Raw genomic sequence first — 18,627 nt, 5'->3', positions numbered from 1 at the left:
ATGCATTCTCTTGAATAAAAAGGAGAAATTCCCACTGGGATGAGATTATATTTATAATTGGCATTAATGTGCTAATTTTGTAACTCACTGCTATCTTCCAACAGGAAGCAGCATAAGCTTTAGTATGCTTTTCCAAGTAAAGCAAGACAACAAATTTATTTCCAATGGAGTCAGCCAAGCAATTGCAACAAAATATTGTTATTTCTAAGCCCAAACACAACAACCATGGTGAAATCCTCTACATGCAGAACTGTAATCGAGAGTTTTCCAGTCATTTCTGCTCCAAATAAATATGCCTGACAAAATAAATTTTGAAACCCTTTAGAACTGCCACAAAAGCAAGGCTGACTTCCAAAAAATTTGACTTAAAATGTTAAAAAGCATAGTCCATGCATCATCCACTTTGTTAAAACTCCTTGAGCGCCTTGTTATCCAAGTTCTGTTTGCCCTCCTAAGGGAAGAGAGGACATTTCCCCTTCATCACCTAATGATTGTTAGCAAAATGTTTATTTCTAGGAAGAAAAATATCAAGCTACCTCTCTGAGCATGTTTTCAATAGGGCCAAGAAAACACTACTTTATACAATATTAAATGGTTTCTCATCAACACCAGTTTGGCTGCTGACTTCAAGGTGAGCCTCAGAGTGCATCCCCCTGGGTTTCCCTTGTAACACTTTTCTATTACAACAGATAGAATACTGTGCCATGATCAATTATTACACATATATACTTCATTTAAAAAATATAAGTCTTGAAAACTGCAGACTCAGATGCTAAAAATTATCTGTGCAATTCAAATGTCTTAGTTATGCGACTTAAGATAGACCTCTTAGTATGTAATCAAGATTCAAAAACTAGCTGTCAAATTTCCAACCTTGTGATGTATAGCCAAGTGAACACACAAATGCAAATCTAATATGTAATTTAATGGAAATGCATTTAAAACCACAAAATTTTACTTAAAAACACACAACACAATTTCCAATGATGAAGGAAAACAAAAATTTTCCATTTGACAGAAGTTATACAAAGTTAGGCAAAATAACTAGAAAATTCAAAATACAAGTCCAAATTAGTTCTTCCCTTTCCATATTCCCCAATGTTAAGTGCAACCTGCACATTTTCATTCTGGGGAACAAGCATTCTATGGGATGTTTAACAAAGGTTTATTCTTGGCCCAGTACCAAGGGCTCTGGGAGTTTCTTGGTTTTGAAAGAAAATCTAGGTGCAGGAAAGAAAAGCCAGGCAGCCAAGGGAGCAGGCAGAACCTCCTGCTGCTGCTGCCACAGAGGTGGAGGGAGGCAGTGAGTCCATGGATCCCACACTGAGCCACCTATGGCAGTGATGGGGTTTGAAATTGCCAGGATTGCTCCTGGAATTCTGAGCCCCTGACAACTCTGACCCCTTGCTCAGTTCTGGTGTGATCCTCAGCACAGTACACAGCCGAGAATTAAAACAAACTACACTAGACTCTGGAAAAGTTGTCCATCTCCTGATGGCTTGCCAAACATCCAGCTGGTACAAACTAAGGCTAGTTTAAGTACAGAGAGAATGGAGACAGTAAGGGTGCTTTTATAAAACTTAATCTTCCCGTCCTGTTCCCAATATCCTCGACTTCTCAGGTTATTACAAATTGTTTCTTTCATGGAGATGGCATTACCCAGCAGTTAAGTCTTTCTAAATATATCTAAACCTAATCAAATGCAATCAAAGCACAAGTTACTATAAAGCAAAACAGCTTAACACAGGAAAATTATTACTCTTTTATGCAAGTGCTATCCATTTCCACATGGAAATGTGGTAGAGGGCTTCAATGTTGCTTTTTGTTACCAAAATTTCCTCAGTCTTTCACATTAGTATTTCACAGTCACTCTACAATAAAAAAAGCTCATAAAAAGCATTTTAAAGTACACTGGCATTCTCCATATAGCCTAAAAGCAACTGCAACAGCTGAAATAATAGCAATAGATTTGTCTTCAACTAGCAAATATTTTAGTATTAAAAGATGGGGTTTACTGCCTCCATATATTCTTTAAAATAGGCAGCATTTTTACTGCAGATCAGATGTGTTTGTTCACTTATATTTGCAGTCAAGAAAGTAGCTAGTTTTGACAAAAATGTACCATGTATTTTTTAGGCAGGGTGAGTAGATACCCATAATACCACACAAAGTCTCTGGAAGACCTGAAAATGTTCTTGACAAAACTGGCATGCCACAATTTAAGGAACATAATAGCTTGTCTTAAATGCAAGAGCCCTGCTTCTAACTCTCAAGCACTAGGAAAAAAGCTGTAGAATCAGATAGATGCTTTATAGACATGAACACTGAAAGCTCCTTAAAAGATGGGACAAATCAGCAGCACGAGTTATTTTACGCTATTTCAGCTCTTAAAACATGAAATTGTTTGAACAAATATTCAAATCTGCGCATCTGTTCTGATTATTTGTGAAGTTTGCAAGAAGTAACAAATTTAAGGGCAGAAGATCTAATTTTCTATTAAATGAGAAGAGAAAGTGCTGTTATACTTTGATTTACTGTGGAAATCGAAGGGACAATTCCTCAAAGATTAAATCCTGTTTTGATATACCCTTCTACCATGAAACAACATGCTGATAATTGTGAATACTGAAAGTCTCTGTTTATTCAAAAGAAAACTGAATAGGTGTAGTATCCCAGCAGCAGTCCTCAATCAGAAGCTGGAAAGTTGAAGTGCACAAAAAGAGAGGCTGGTTCATTATCTGCAGAGAATCAAGTTTCTGTTGCTTCAGCATTCACAACTGCTTGGAAACCCCCTCTTTTTTTTTAGTACAAAATGATTCTAGGTCTGTCCAGCAGGAAAGCACCAAGATTTACTTCCTCCCACTGAAAGACCACACATAGCAGCCAGCTACAGCTCCTCTGAAATGCAAGGAGACAACACTTCTAAAAACACTGTTCTCATTACTTAGAGAAGAAAAAAAATCTGCAGCCTCAGGATCATCTGCTGAAGATGTCTAAAACTCCAGAGGAGCCTGTGTCACTGCTCGAGTCACACAGTGACAGACACACTCAAGCTGAGGCCACACTTGCACTGCCAGCATTGCTCAACACTTCAGGGCTGGCAGAATAAGGAACACAGTCCTGCTCTCTCACCAGGCTCCTGAATAAAGCAGAGCTGCACACCCACTGCAAGACATCTCAAATATGTGCCATGTGCACAAGGGAACAGGGCCAGATGTAGCAAATACATGGTCCAATAAACATGGATTTTCTAGGTAGCTTCCTTATATCAAGCCTTAAAACATAAATATCCTACAAAGACAGAGAGGCCTTGAAACAACAACAATTATTTCTTTCCAGTTTATGGTTAATTTTCAAACCTTGATTCTGCATTCCCCAAAATGCATGCTAGAACACTGACAATAAAGTAGCCTCTGCAGAAGAAAAATGCAGCAAAAAAATTGGTTTCAAAACTGAAGAAAAATACCAGTAGTATTGCAACAGCCTGCTGCAGTCTGTGGCTTGGATTGCTAAGCAACCAGCACATCATGTAGAGCACAGAGTAGGGATTGCAGAGAAGATGACAGAATAAAAAAGCATCCTACTTGCAGGCCCCAAGAGCAGCCTTGAAAATAAAGAAAACCACCTAATACAAGTATGTGACTTTCATCCCACAATTTAAAATGCATATTCTGAACAGAAAGGTGAAGGGAGAAAATATGATCTACAATGAAATGAAAGAGAACAAAATCCTATACTTCTTGTATGTGCGTTTTAAATTAATTTCTCAAAAAAAAAAACTTCCCTCTGATAAAAAGACAATCTACAGGAGTGCCAAGTTTTACTTTACAAGCTACTTAAATCACTGTGTTTAAATTATTTGGCATACCTATTTTGCAAGTATTTTTCCAAATTCAGATCTTAACAGCAAAGTGAAGTGACACACAAACCAGAAATTAAATCATGACTCTACTGGACTTACAAAGAAACCAATGGGGCACAAGTAGCCCCATTTGAAAGATGTTTTACATTCCAGAAATTTCTTGAATTACTTATCCCAAGTGAGAAATAGAAGTGACTTACTATTTTAAGAAACCACGGCCTATTGAATCGTAACTAGGTAAAGTATGCACATCACACAAAAACCTCCTGGCTCTCCAGGCCTGAAAACATCTTTCAAATTCTTTTCACTACTACACAACATAGAAAAAATTTACTATACCTCAATTTCTAAATGATCATGTCTAAAAACAGTAGTTAAGAAGCACACATACTATAGTCTACACATTCAATTTAAAAATTATATTACAATTTGTTTTCAAATCAGATGTAATTTAAATATGGTAAATTAAAAGCCAATTTAAAAACTTTAGTGATTTAAATGACTTGTTAATTAATCTGTGCTAATACTAACATTCATAATATCACACTAAAAAGATCAACACCTGTCATTTAATAAGGAACCATTATTGCTAAGTTTTAATTTTTAAAAGATTATGCTGACTTTAAACTGCATATATCTGTCATTTGAAGGTGTGACTAAAACCAACAAAAAATAACTACCAGACTATTTAAAACACTAGATATTAATGGATTTAAGTCAATTTTTACAATGTGATGGCTTATTAATGAAGACAAAGCTTGTCTACCTGGCCATCAGCAATCACAATGCCCTGCAGGAAGCTAAACTGAAGTGAATGGTGAAAGGAATGGGTCACCTCCTAGTCAGAATTCACCAACTGCTATTTTTCCTCATCCCCAGACTGAGAGAGAAACAAATCTGCCTCTTGTGGGGCAGGAACCTTAACCAACCAACCTGGCTGTTACTGTAGCCAGCAAGGTATGGCTGCAAAGCCACCCATGGGCAAACAGCTCAGCTTCAGCCCTCCTGAGAGTCCAAATTCACAGTCTAAATGCACAAAGCTGGCACTTGGGAGATGATCAGGACCTGAGCAGGGAGCTACAGAGTTTTTCTGATGCCTCAGTGCAGCTGAACAGCCCAAAGCTGAAGCACTGCTAAAGAGAATCAAGAGCTTTTTAAAAGCACAGGACCTTCCCTATTTCTACCAACACAATCCCATCAGCCATCCTCAACAGGTGAGGAGCCAAACCAGCCATCCCTCCCAGGCTCAAAGGACTGACCCTAAGGACCTGAAAGTACTTCTCACTATCTGCCCAGACAGAGGTTCAACCTGATTCATGTGCTGCTAGAACAAGTGGTGCGCTCCCAAATCCACAGCGCAGACACCGATTAAACTCTGCACTTTGGAACAGCAAATCTTTATTTGAAGGGGAACAGAAGAGACACTGTAAAAGAAAATTAAGGTTTGGAGATGAACTTTTGATACTCTTACTTGGGAATCCAGGCTAGGAAAGACCAAGTGCCTCTCAGCTGGTCTGTGTGCCCACATCAGTCTCCAGACAGCAAGCCAAACAAACCAGGAGTGGGCTCACAAACTATTTCCTTTTTGTCAGATAAAGCCAGAGATATCAAAAAGACACCAGCAAATCCTTAGCATAGTGACAAATCACCAGAGGAAGCTGGCTGGTAGATTTTGTTTGTACTGGAGACATTTTCTCAAGGCCTAGCTCATATCAACAGCAAAAATTCCAGCAGACAAACTCACTTAATTCATTGCTTTCTTTGGTCATCTTACAGGAATTAAGAGAACTATGGGGGACTATTCCAAAAGTAACCAGAAAAGCAAGAAAAAAATTGAGCTACCAAAAAGAGACATTATATTGGCATTTTTATAAATTATTGTCCATTACAAAATGGTAATTTTCTGTATTCTGACAACAACAGCATTTGCTCTTGTAACCAAGACTTAACCTCAGGCAACCAGCCAACCAAACAAATCTCAGCAAGCAGATGAGAAAACAGCAGTAATAGCAACAATAATCATAATCTTCTGAAGCAAGACAAAATGTTAGTGAAATATTTATCTACTTCATTGTTCATCTGCTGAAACCTTTGAGATTTTTTTCCAGGCCTTTTTTCCATTGTAAGAGGACTAGAATATTTGAGTAGAGAAGGTAGTACCATATCAATTACTTTAAAGCTTTACCTTTTATTGGAGAACATGTTACAGTTTTAACAGTAATTTGCTGTCCTCTTTCCTCCAATTCACATGCTACCAATAACCACATTGCAAACTGGTCCTGGTTTCTCCTGGTCCTGACAAAAACCACCTCTAAGCAGAACAATAAAGACAAACAGTTTCTAAGGTCTTCCTAGCTAAGATTCAGAGTATTTGACTTTGGCTGTTTTGTTCAAGTTCTAATTTTTTTATAATCTGAATTATTAAAGTCTTCCCTTGTAGTCTTGTGACTGCATTCAGTGCTATCTCACAAGCTGAATTATTGTTTTGTTGTTTAAGAGTCAACTTCATGTTACCACTGCAGCCTGAGTTTCAACCTCCTCTACAAGTCATCTTTCAATGCTACATCTGTTTCCCTCACACTTGTCTAATACTTCACACTGGAGAGTCACCACTCACTCAAAAAGACTCCCATAAAATTTTTCTGATGTAACTAAAAACTTAAAAACACCTGCTAACAAAAGATTCATAAACAAAACTTACCCAGGTCTACTTCTTTCTTATAGGTTTGGTGCAGCATAAAACAGCAAAGTAAGATCTGTACTCAAGAGGTTGAAGCTTCAAAGGATTAACATATGGACTTTTGAGGTCTATATGAGCTTCTTTATTTTTCCATCTGCCACCAAACTGCAAGGCTAGACTTTACAGAGAAGAACTGGGTCATTACAGTTCAGAGTTCACCAGTGCATAAATGTCCACAAACTGGGATCAAAGTTCATTCAACTCTGCACTGAGATATCTCCAGCAATTACTAAAAGGTCAGAGGAGATTAAGAGCAGGGCTGGTGGCACATGTGAGCAAACATGACATCAGGAAACAGCCTGCCAAAGGTAAGCAACGTTTTGGGAGCAGGAGAGGAAATGTAACCATGGCTTCCTGGGGTTTCAGACTGTGTTAATCCACATCCTCAATCTCCTCTTTGCCATAATGGCCACTCCTGAGTCACAGATATCCAAATGTCTGAGCAAAAAAATTACACTTATATAAATAATAGGTAAACTCTATGGATATACAGAAATATAGTAGCATGATAAGTAATTTAGCAAATGATCTTTCCCATTGCACAATCTTAAGGAGATGGTTTACATCAGAATGAAGACATTAGCAATGTGGACAGTTTTGTCCCAACTTAATAAAGCACTTACATTTTGTCAATGTATTGCAAAAGTCTTTTAATAGTAATTTGCGTGTGTTTGGCTTTTTAATTAACAAAAAATAAACAAAAAACTTCAGTCACTGACGGTGAGTTGGGAGGTTCTGCCCTCACTCCCTGACAGAAAGCAAGTCACAATGCCTGTGCTTCACACCCATCCTCTAGACCCAGAGTACAGTCACTTCAGCCCAGTGCTGCCTCCTCTGACCACAAATTCCTTGGGAGCTGAGATTATGTTTACATGACACTCAATGTGTTGCAGATTGAATGCCAGGGGCTTTTCAGGTGCAGCTGAGGTGTTACAAGACAAATTGTGCTGGAGCATAGAACTACAAACACAACCAGCTCCTCTGAACAATTGCCCGCTTTGTTGTTGCAGCTGCTAAGGCTACAGCACAGGAGGAATGGCTTCAAATAAACAGAATTACTGATGCAGAAAAGCTTCAGGAAAACAGGGGTGAAAAGCACTTAAGGTTACAGAAGCCACTCACAATACATAGATGAAAATTCTCTTTCCATGTGTTTGTCTACTACTGTTTTTCAGAAGAGAGACTTTTGCTCTGTTGTCTAACATCAGTTTTTGTTCTTCAATAAAATTTCTCAAAAATGTGAGGTCATTTAACCTTTTACATCTTGTGTATTAACTAACCTATTTCAGTATCACAATTGTCCAAACTACAGAGAAATGTTTGATTTTTAACTTAATGGCATAATTCTTTTAAAGCTTTCAGCATAACTCTTGTTAATTAGAAATTGTCCTAGAAATATCCAACGTACAACAACACAAAAAACTGAAGGCAACAAAATATTCTGCATTTTCAGTTCTCCTAGTAATTCCTTTCAAAGGTCTTTTCAAAGGAGGAACAATAGATCCATTGATAAGACCAAGAGAACAACAGATCCCACAGATAACACAATCAAACCCTTAGTGCTTAAGGCCACAAGTAGAGACATAAGAACAAAATATTGGCAATGAGCATACATCAAAAGCTGCCTAATGAACCCAATTAATCACCTTAATTACTGCATTAGCCATCTCTGGGTAACTTACTAGTGAAAAAGTCAGACACTCCTTGTCACAACAGTAAGGATAATATTTTTGAAGAAATGGCATTTTAAAGAAGATTGTGATGATAATTTCTTAAAAAACATTTGTTTATGTACAATGGTTTTATACACTCTAACTATAAGGGCTTAAAAAAAAGTCCTCCCTGCAATTGAAAATGCTGCAGAGGAGAGAATAAAAAAGCATTAATTCAGAACTGTACATAATTTTCTCACCATCTGTTCAAGTTTCTGGAACAAAACAAGGTTTAGTGTATGTCCAAGAGAGCTTTTAATGCTAGAAATTATACACACAATAAATGTACCACAAAATGAAGGCTGGTACCCTGTACTTTCTCTTTTCTCCCCTTTATTTCCCCACTATCATCTTGCTCATTTAAAATTATTATTTTTTTTTTTTGTGTGTCCCCTGAATAAACCATTCCTATACACAGAAAATGCAGGACAACTTCTCCAAGTTTTCAGCTCCCATCTCTATTTGCAAGTTTATTTTCTGAGGAGCTCCTTGAATTCCAATAATTACTTACTCTCAGAATCTTTAAAAAAACTTAGGAACATAACCAAGTCCTTTCTTATAACAAATGTTAGCACAACTTGATCTATTCCAGGCTGAGTCAGAAAATGTCTGGAAAACAAACAAAACCATCCCACAAACTGCAACTGATTGTGTACCTACAGCTACACAGAATACAAACAAGACTTTTGGAAAGACATCAGGAAATGAGGTAGGGCCTCCATGACCTGCAGAGGTAACTGAAGCGAGCCCAGCCTTCCTGCAGTGAGGAATTTGACAGCTTTACTGTATTATGATAAATCAGTGCAAGAAGATAGAGCACAGTCACATCAGACTTTCCCATTCCCCTAGGGAAAGAGCAAGAAAATTACTGTTCAAGTTAAGGGACACGAGTGTTCCCTTCAGGAAAATGAACACTGTGAGATGGCATTTTCAACTATCAGCTGCAGAACTATTTGTGGTATCAGATAACTGCAGTTTGCATTGATAGTGATAAAGAAGCTAATCTGTTTTCAAAACATATCAGGGAATGACAACTGAGGTTTCTATCTTGTCTTACAAAACACCTTCCACTTCTCTCTATAAACTGTTTAAAATCTGGATGTTATTTCTAACAGTCAGTCTCATTGCCTTGTGAATTGTATGCAAAATTTACCTTCTGCTGCAATCAACTTACTGTGCATAAGAAAGGAACAATTACTCATGTGAAAAAGTCCATTTAGCATTCAAGACAGAGAGGTCTGTCTCCTACAGTCAACAGACATTAATACTGCAATAAATTAAAGGAGTATGCAATAAATACTTTGGAAAGTAATGTTCATTATTGGATTCCTTACAGCTTTTTGGTTCAGTTATGTCACTGTGATACAAATAACTCACGTATCATAATTATGAAGAGTTTTAAGCACAGCCAAGACCTGCAATTGTGCAACTTTGATACACTTTGAGAAGACAACAGTGCCAGCATTTCAGACAAGCACATATACCAATGTTGGTTTTTTTTCAGTGCATGTACAAAAATTAACTGCAGACAGAGGGCCAATGGGGAAAAAAGCCAGGTTTTTCTCCCATGCATTTCACTTCCCTCAAAATCTTCCCAGAAAGATCAAGAGCCTTTACTCCCTAGTCACTGCATTAAAAAAATAAAAAGGATGGAATGCCACAGCTAAAACCTATTTTGTTAAGTCTCCCTCTCAGGGTGGGAAGGAGATCACCACTGATGAACTAGACAAACAAATATTTCACCCACTCAGGGAATCAGTTCTTTTCTACCATCTCCCACTCCCTCATGTTTAGCTCAGGAAATGAAGGCTGAATAAACAAGACTCAGAAGTAGCATTAAATGTGCTGCATATAAGCAAGGACAGCTTTGCTAGTTTTGATTATAAAAAGGAATCAGAATATTTGTTATATCCCCAAAAAACTTCATCTGATTTGGTACATAGATTATTAGATAAATTGAGCTGCCAAGGAATTTTGGCACAATTTCATGGGAATCATAAAATAAAGAGACATACCTGACAAGTTCCATAGCACTGGAAAAATTAAGTGTTCTTGAGCACTGAGAGCAAAGGGCAAAGATTTCCAGGCTTTGTAATGTATGTCTTCTCTTACCATCACATCCCTTCCCTCCTAATACTCATGTTAAAATAAAAAACAAAGCAACAAAAAAAACCAAACCAAAAAACCACCAAAAAAAATCCCACAACATATTTTCGCAGGATACATTGGATACATTTTGCCCAAGAGTCCACAATAGCAGGACTGGTTGTCAAGACAACCCTTTGCTCTCAATACAGTCCATTTCCTTAACATGTTTTCTGCACCCAAAATGATAATAAAAAACTTAGAAGCTTCACCCAGTCAATTTTTTTTTTTAAAGCACACATGTATATAGGATATCTAGTGCCAAGACAATATCAGTCCTCTTGCAATTATTTGATTTTTAAATTTAGAACCAGAAACAGACATCTTAGTAATTGTATTGTTCTCATTTCAAACCTCTAATCCTTTAAATAATTATTCTTTCCACATGCATCACACTGAAAAACAATTGTAGAGGTCTGAGGGAAGCCAGCACCTGCAGGAAAGGGTTTAATCTGGCAACTGCTGGTGTTGTTGAGTTATTCAACACATAAATCTCGTATTAAGTCCCACCTCTTTCCTGTAGCTCTAACCGTTGGAGTTTGAGAAAACAGAGCTCGTTTCATGCTGCACTCCCACCACGGAGCAGCTGAATCTCCTACATTGCTGAGGATACTGTTCGTGAGAGCAGGCTTCACACGGAGTCATGCAACATCCTGTTCCAAGCCAAATGCTCCAGATGGGATATGTTTCACTGCTGCCTCCCCCTCCCCAGCCCATTTCAGCTTGTTCTTTTTTCTTTGAAAGCATTTAGCCCAAACTGCTGCTACAACAGCATGCTAAAACTGACCTTTTTAAGAAAAATACAGACAAACTAAAACTCACTTAAAATCCAAGTGTCTCATTACAAAAAGAAAAAACCCGCACCACTTACATTATCAAAATATTTCCATTAGCTAACCAATTAGCAAAATGATGCATAGAAGAAAATAAATTACTTGATGCAGCTCTACACTGCAGAAAAATCTGCCTTGTTTCAAAAAGTTTTTCTAATCATTTAAAAGCTTTACATTGTCACGCACGTTACTAATCTAATGGAAGTTCTCATCAACATAAGGAAAAAACTGTCTAGTCTGCTGATCACTCTGAATGCTGGCAATTTCTCAAACATCTGCTAAAGGTCAGATTTCCACTGCATGGAACCAATCAATGAAGCTACACAACAGCCCCAGCGCCATTGCAAGTGCCAAACAAAGACCACTGTTTTACATAAGCAAAGAAACTCAGCCTGCAATCTTCCAAAACACTACCAGCAAAGTCCTCCCTCCCATCCCCTCAGAGTGCTTGTCTACCTGGCAGGGGCTGCTAAGATTTATTCTGGTTTTGCTTTTTACAGCAGAACAGAGTTACTTCATGCCAGCCCATTTTTCCGCATTGTTAAATAGTGGGCAGCTGATACCACATACAGAGAAACATTATGGAGGGGGGGAAAAAAGATTGGCTTTACTTAAATGTTAATCAACATTAAAAACAAAGTTTCAGAAAACTGAATATTGACATAATTGGTGCTTTTGTTTCAACTCAGTGACTTCAACAACACCCCCCCCCCCCCCGCCAAGTTCTAAAAAAACAGATCTCCAAGTTAAAAAACAGTCTGAAATCATTAAGTTCTGCCCTAAAATCCTTACTAAGCAACCTCAGAAATATAATCCAAATATGCTAGCAGATTAGGGAATTGTAGGCTCCTGCTAAAAACAACATGCTTTTTATTTCAACAGCTTATCACATGTCATAAAACCAGTGCTTTAGCAAGAGTCCACACAGAAGAAATAAGTGATCAATTCCAACACTGCTGAAAAGCTGAGCTTGTTCTATTTTTACACATAAAATGTTATTTTTATAGATGGATAATCTGGCACTGATTTACAAGTAAAGCCTTCTGCACACAGAAGAGAAGGGCCAGTAACAAAGCAATCTGACAGAATTCAGGGCATTATTTTATGTTAATTATGTGTCACTAAGTGATCTTCAAACTACAAATTTAGGCTTCTTTTCTGAAATCAGCCCAGTGGTGCTCAGTTAGCTCCTGACCCCCATTTGGGACAGTCCCAGGGGCACCACACTCCCTCCAGAGGGCAAAGCCCAGCAGGAGCACCATGCCAGGAACCAGGACCATGGTGGGTGGCTGGGAGAAGATGTGATCCTGTGTGAAAGGAGAGGGCTGTGCACATACAGGGGGGCATGGGAAAAGGGACCAGCACTCCCACAGCAAGACCTGCCTCACAGCACAAATGGCAAAACAATGGAAATACAGGCGGCTTCTACACACACCTAGCAGAAAGTTTTAATGGTATGATAAAACTTGGTATCATCCAAGACACAAAAATGAAATTGTTAAAATTGAATTTAAATATGTCTCTTGGATAAATGACTCTGTTAGTTGGTTTGGGTTTTTTTAATTATTGCCTTATTAAAGTTGAACAGCAATAGGCATGAGAATATTTCAAGGAGACAGTTATTTCTCTGTAGTACTTGCACTTATTCTTTGAAAAATGCATTCAGCTCCTTTGAGCAACCTTTTTTCCTGAGTGTTTTCTGTCTGATCCACCTGTTAGTGTAAGGGCTGATCCAATTTTTGTGGGACACTTAGGGGTACAGAGTTTGGTCACATTTCAAAAAATGGAAGGCAGCCCAAGAAAGGCCTATCAGTATCCAGCTGTCTCCTGACTTTCAACCATTCACCCAATGCTCCATTCAAGAGAAGCCAAGAAAACGAGCAAACATCTCTGTGAGATGCTTCAGGGAAGAGCACAAGGACCAATAAGTCTCTGCCATGCTCTGTGTTTCTTTCAGCAGATCTGTACAAGTCCCCATTATAAAGGGGTTTCTCCAAATGCTATTTAGCAGGGTTATCACCCATAAGGGAAGATGCAGCAACACACATACCAAAGGCAAATCTTTGTAAGGATCACAGATCAGTGACAGCTTGCAGAATTTGGATGCTTTTAAATGTAAACATTAGCAACAGCATGGATATACTTGAGAATAGATTTAATTTTTTAAAATATTGTACTCAAGCAGCCTGGCCAGATGAGAATATAGAATATATACAGATAAGAACCCAGAGTACTTACATTAGTTCACATCTGCACACACACATGCATGGAAGGATATTGGTCTGGCATTCCTATTACTGACACTTCTACACAAGGCAGGACAAGGCATGCTCAGCTCTCACTTCTGAAATTGAACTGTACTAGTAACAGCCAGCAGAATTTACTTTTGGGAAGGATACTGAAGAGGGTTAATTCCTCCAGCTTTCCAGGACATGAATGTCCACCTCTACCTCAGAGAGGGTGCCAGTTTCCAGGGACTTGCTGATGACAGGGTATTACCCCACAAAACAGCCAATTATGTGCCTGATAAACATCAATTGCACATGCAGAGTGCACCTACACTACCTTTACTGATTGAGTGTGCAGCTTGGACATGATCCAACAACTGAGGAAGAGGGATGTTAGAGGAGAGCTAGAGGATCTGTAAAGAGCAGTTTTATGAGTGCAGGCCAACTGCCAAAGCATTTACTTTGAACTCTGTGTTACCGTGGCTACGACAGCTTCAATCCAGCTCAAGTACATCTGCTCTGCACTGCAGTGCACACAGACTGTGATCCTGCTCTGCTGTGCTCTAATGCCACTCACTCGGGCTGCTCCTGGAGAATCCTAGAGAAGCAAATTATTTAACTAGTCGGTAACAACCCTCAGTGACACACCTAAGTCACAATGGAACCTTGTACCTCAATTAAGGAGAGAGAAAAGAGGAGGGGAAAAGCTGCCTAAATGCTGCTTCCACAAGAGCTGGGTAGTCAATGATTACCCAAGGAAAGCTCAAGTAGGTCACCATTAGATATCCACTATCCTAGCATCAAATAGTTGGGAAGGAGGTCCAGTACTTAAATCTAAGATTTAAAGCTTCTAGCCATGCATAACTACAGCTATCCCCTACAGAATTACAGCACTTATTCATTCTGTACTGAATGGATATTTTTAAAGCATTTTCAAAAGTTCAATAGTTCAAAACATGTAAAAAGTTATTTAAGTATGTGCTACCAGAATAGCTCCCCAAAATCATCTCCATGCATGTATATTTAAGATTAATATATTACAGTTTATTAAGTGAAATAGAGAAAATTTTAGATTTAGCAGTAATTTTCTCCCATGGATTTAAGAGAATGAAGAATAATGCTCTCCAGAGAACCTTTTAAAACAACTGCCCTTTTTCCACAACAGCTGCCATTTACTTACACTCTCAAAAGGATGGATGCCATAGGCTGCCTCTCAGCAAAGAATAACTTACTTTGCTTTCATCCTTTCTCAAAGTCATCATCTATATCCCTACTGATAGGAAGCCACTTTCTCCCCTGGGGGCAATTGGCTTCATTCCCAGCAGCAAAAACAGAAGGCAAGTAGTGACCATCTTTGTTCAGGCAGTTGTGACTTCAGTCAGACTGAAAAATGAGAAGTTGCAGACACAATGGAGGGAAATGCACTTTTAGGATCCTTTTGCTAAAAATTAATCTCAGTCCTAAACATCCTCAGAGCTGCTGCATCTGAATTCATCAACAAGACAGACACACAGAAAGGGGAAATAGATATGTATGTGAAGGGGGGGAGGGAAATAAGGAAGAGAGAATTCAGGAGTTCATAAGGTATCAAGAATGAAAATAAACTGCAGGTCTTGTTGCCCTGAGTGAGGCAAAGCAGCTGTAAATCTGTTCGAATCAGCTCTGCCTTCTGCAGTTGCTTTGTAGCCCCAGAATGCATAAAACAGCTATCACACGGCAGCCTGTCTGACCATCTGACCGTGAGAAGGCTACTTTATTTAACACAGGTTCACTCCTGAAAGATTTCCCTTTGTATCAACACCGGATAAGAATGCGGCCTACATGAAGTGTGAAAGATGGGTCAAACCAAAGAAATTGCCAGAAGAGAACTACATAAAGCCTCAAGTCAAGTCACTCTTTCAGAATCAAAGGGAGCATTTTACTGGGGGTAGGTTGGGGGCTGGGGAAACACTGACACGTGGACAAAACGACAAAGACTTACAGAACAACCTTGAGACGTTTAAAACATCATTAATTGTGTTTACCATAATTAACTGCACAGACAGAGAAATGCAGACTTAAACAACAGACACAGACAATTACACTTTTCCTCAAAATTTCTGTTAAAAAGTGCTATGCAATTTTCTATGTAAAATACATTAGGAAGTTCATGGTTTTAGTATTCCAGTTGTTTGTGTGATTGCGTTCTTCCCCCATCCTAAAATACCAATGAAACTCCCTGCCTTAACTTAGTAGTCCTTAAGATTTTACTGCAATGCACAGGACTACAAAGTGTGGCAAGGTAGTATTATTCTGCTGAGCTGGAAGAGCAATACCATTCCCTGACATTCTAGTGGTACTGACATTCTATTTTGTAGTCTTTATCCTTAATTGCATTCATATTGTTTTATATCCTTTGATAGTGCAGTGCAAAATGAAATGAAAGCTAAAGACTGGTACATGATACTCTTAACTAGAGCTGTCAAGATGTTTTTATCTCAGAGATGCCTGCAGGACTTCTGCACTTTAGTTTGATACCTTCTTGAAAATTTTAAAGAGCATACTAGGCAGCCAGCTATTTTAATGGGTTTTATTTCATTAACTATTCTTGCATGTAGCACTTGTGATACTCCCTCCTCTCCCCACTTGCAGGGACATGAATACTCAGTTATAAGAAAGGTTAATTGAAGTATCAAAATGAAATCAATTTAGAAAGCATAACTACACTCTGATCTGTGAGCACACAAACACTTAGATTCCTACTTAAACTGTCAGCAAAGGCAGCAGCCTGTAAAGTTAATCAACCATGTCATATAAAGTAACAATTAGAGCAATTTACTCCTTCAGAAGACAAAAGAGCAGAATTGGAAAGAAAAAAGAAACAGAAGTCAAAGTCCCCAAAGCACCAAGGAAACTGAGAAAGTCCACATTGCATGTCCAACAGCTGGGCAGAATCCAGAAAGCAGAACACTTGCTTGCAACACAAACACCAAGAGATCCAGCCAAACTGCCATCATACACATGGTGCCTCTTATTTCACTGCAGATAAAATGGGATTAGTCTAACATCATCTGCTTACACAGATCAGGAAATTAAATTATCACTCTGTACGGTGCACACAGTACAAAGAATATTTTTACAACAGATGCACAAATGCAATAAATCCATGTTTATTGCAAGGAAAAAGTTTCACCATACCCAAGCTTGCAAATGCCAGATCTCATCACTGCTCTGGCATCATCATGTGACCAGTAATTCACAGGGACTCTGCAGGGCCAATTCATTATGCAAGTGACAAGTTAGCCAACACCCAAGAGGTTCGCCACAGCTGACATAAACTCTGGCTATGGCACAACCCAAAAACATTAACATCTTCTAAGACTTTTTATGAATGAGTATAACTTCTGCTTAATATACCCAATTATACTCACAACCTATTAGTGACCAGCTCCAAGAATTAGAGATCAACCACCCTGCAACCCAGTGGGTGAAGGATCTTAGAGGTCCCTTACCCAGACTCTTACAAACTAAAGGAGCAAAGCTGCTCCCACTTCAAGCTGCCTACATGCACAGCTGCACTGATTTTTCCACTTGAGTGCTTCATCCCCAGAAAACAAAGGGAAGCCCCCAAACAGCCCCAAGAGACCCTGTTTGTATCTCTTTTCAATTCACTGCTGTTCATCCTCTATGTGTGCAGTACCTCAATATTTCTGGTATGGTGACAATTCCCTTATTCTAGAAATGCAAGCATATTCAGGGTTATTTGACAGACAGGCTAAAGTATTGCAATTATCAATTCTGACAAGAAGGCTTCTTTTATTCTTGCCTCCCAGAATTAGCACTTTTCCATATTTCTTTAAACACCCAGGCAGCATGTAATAAGTTCACAGAACAGCATCACAAAAACCTACCAACTGTAATTATCAATTTCTATTTTAACCCACCTATCAGCTGGCCTGCTAGGACAATCTCACTGAAAAAATGAGCATCACCTGGTCAGCTAAATTTCCATGTGTGGAAGGGAAGAAAGGAAAAAACAAACAAGTTCCAGTGATTAGCACTACAAGGCTTTTTCTAGAGAACCTTACTCTGATGTTTCAAGTCTACCTTCCCAAACAGCATTCAACACTTGACAGAAATAAAGGCACAAATGCAAATACTAAGGTATACCACTGGCAACAATGAATGCTGCAGTGGAAGGTTTGCCTGGCCTGTGTTTGTGCATAGTTCAAGCCTGGCAAGTAGTATGGACAAATTCCAAGTCTTTAAGTCTTATAGAAATCCAATTAAATATTTAAATTTCCCTTCCACCTGCAAGAGAAGGCACAGAAGATCTAACAAAACCAATGCTCTATATAGAAGGGACTGTGCTCATTTAATTTTGTTTAGTCCTCAGTTTTATACTACCATACATTGAAAAATTATTTTGTCATCACCTGACAGCAAAGACTTGAGGAAGCATGAACAAATTTCATGAAGTCTTCAATTTTGATTTGTCAGTACATATCCTGAACTCTCTCATGATGTTTCAATAGTAAACCTTGAGCTTCTACAACATTTTCACACCAGAAATTATCAAGAAAATTTGTGGCAGTGCAATTTTGAACCACATTACCTGGGTGCACATATGTAAAAAAAAAAAAAAATCTCAGTTTCATTCTCCACATCATATACATAAATTGCTTCAAGAATTTGATCTTGCCCCATTGTTTGTATTGAATAATAGTAGCTTCTAAGGAACACATCTTTCATACCACACATTGCCTTCGTACTGTTTTGGTTTTGATTGTTTTGAACTTTTTTCCCTCAGAAGCAGAAGACAACTGTGCGGTGTCTTATGTTCCCAAATATACTTTTATTGTAGTACTCTGAATTCCACAAGTGTTGCAAAACTGAGTTGCCTCTCATAACATATTCCAAAATGTTACATCATCTTCCTCTCTTACACTGTGATCTTACCTCCACACCACTGTCCTGAAGCTTAATCCAGCCTGGACATTGGGGATGTGACAGCACATGCTGGGGTTTAGGAACATACATGACTGCACAACCGGTTGGTGACCAAATTAAATCATCACCTACTGAGCTCCCTCTGCCTTTGTATGCAAAGTGTTCATTTGGACTCTCA

The 18,627-nt window shown here is 38.6% G+C and overlaps 1 protein-coding gene across 2 annotated transcripts in view; it reads right to left on the bottom strand.

The window, feature by feature from the left end:
* The window catches only part of JMJD1C (jumonji domain containing 1C), a 158,683-nt gene that overhangs the window by 110,312 nt on the left and 29,744 nt on the right, over positions 1-18,627 (bottom strand). The gene's annotated exons all lie outside the window — the stretch shown is intronic.

The sequence above is a fragment of the Melospiza georgiana genome, chromosome 8, assembly GCF_028018845.1.
Source record: "Melospiza georgiana isolate bMelGeo1 chromosome 8, bMelGeo1.pri, whole genome shotgun sequence".
In the NCBI taxonomy this organism is placed as follows: Eukaryota; Metazoa; Chordata; class Aves; order Passeriformes; family Passerellidae; genus Melospiza; species Melospiza georgiana.
This window is presented reverse-complemented; position numbering and strand designations above follow the sequence as displayed.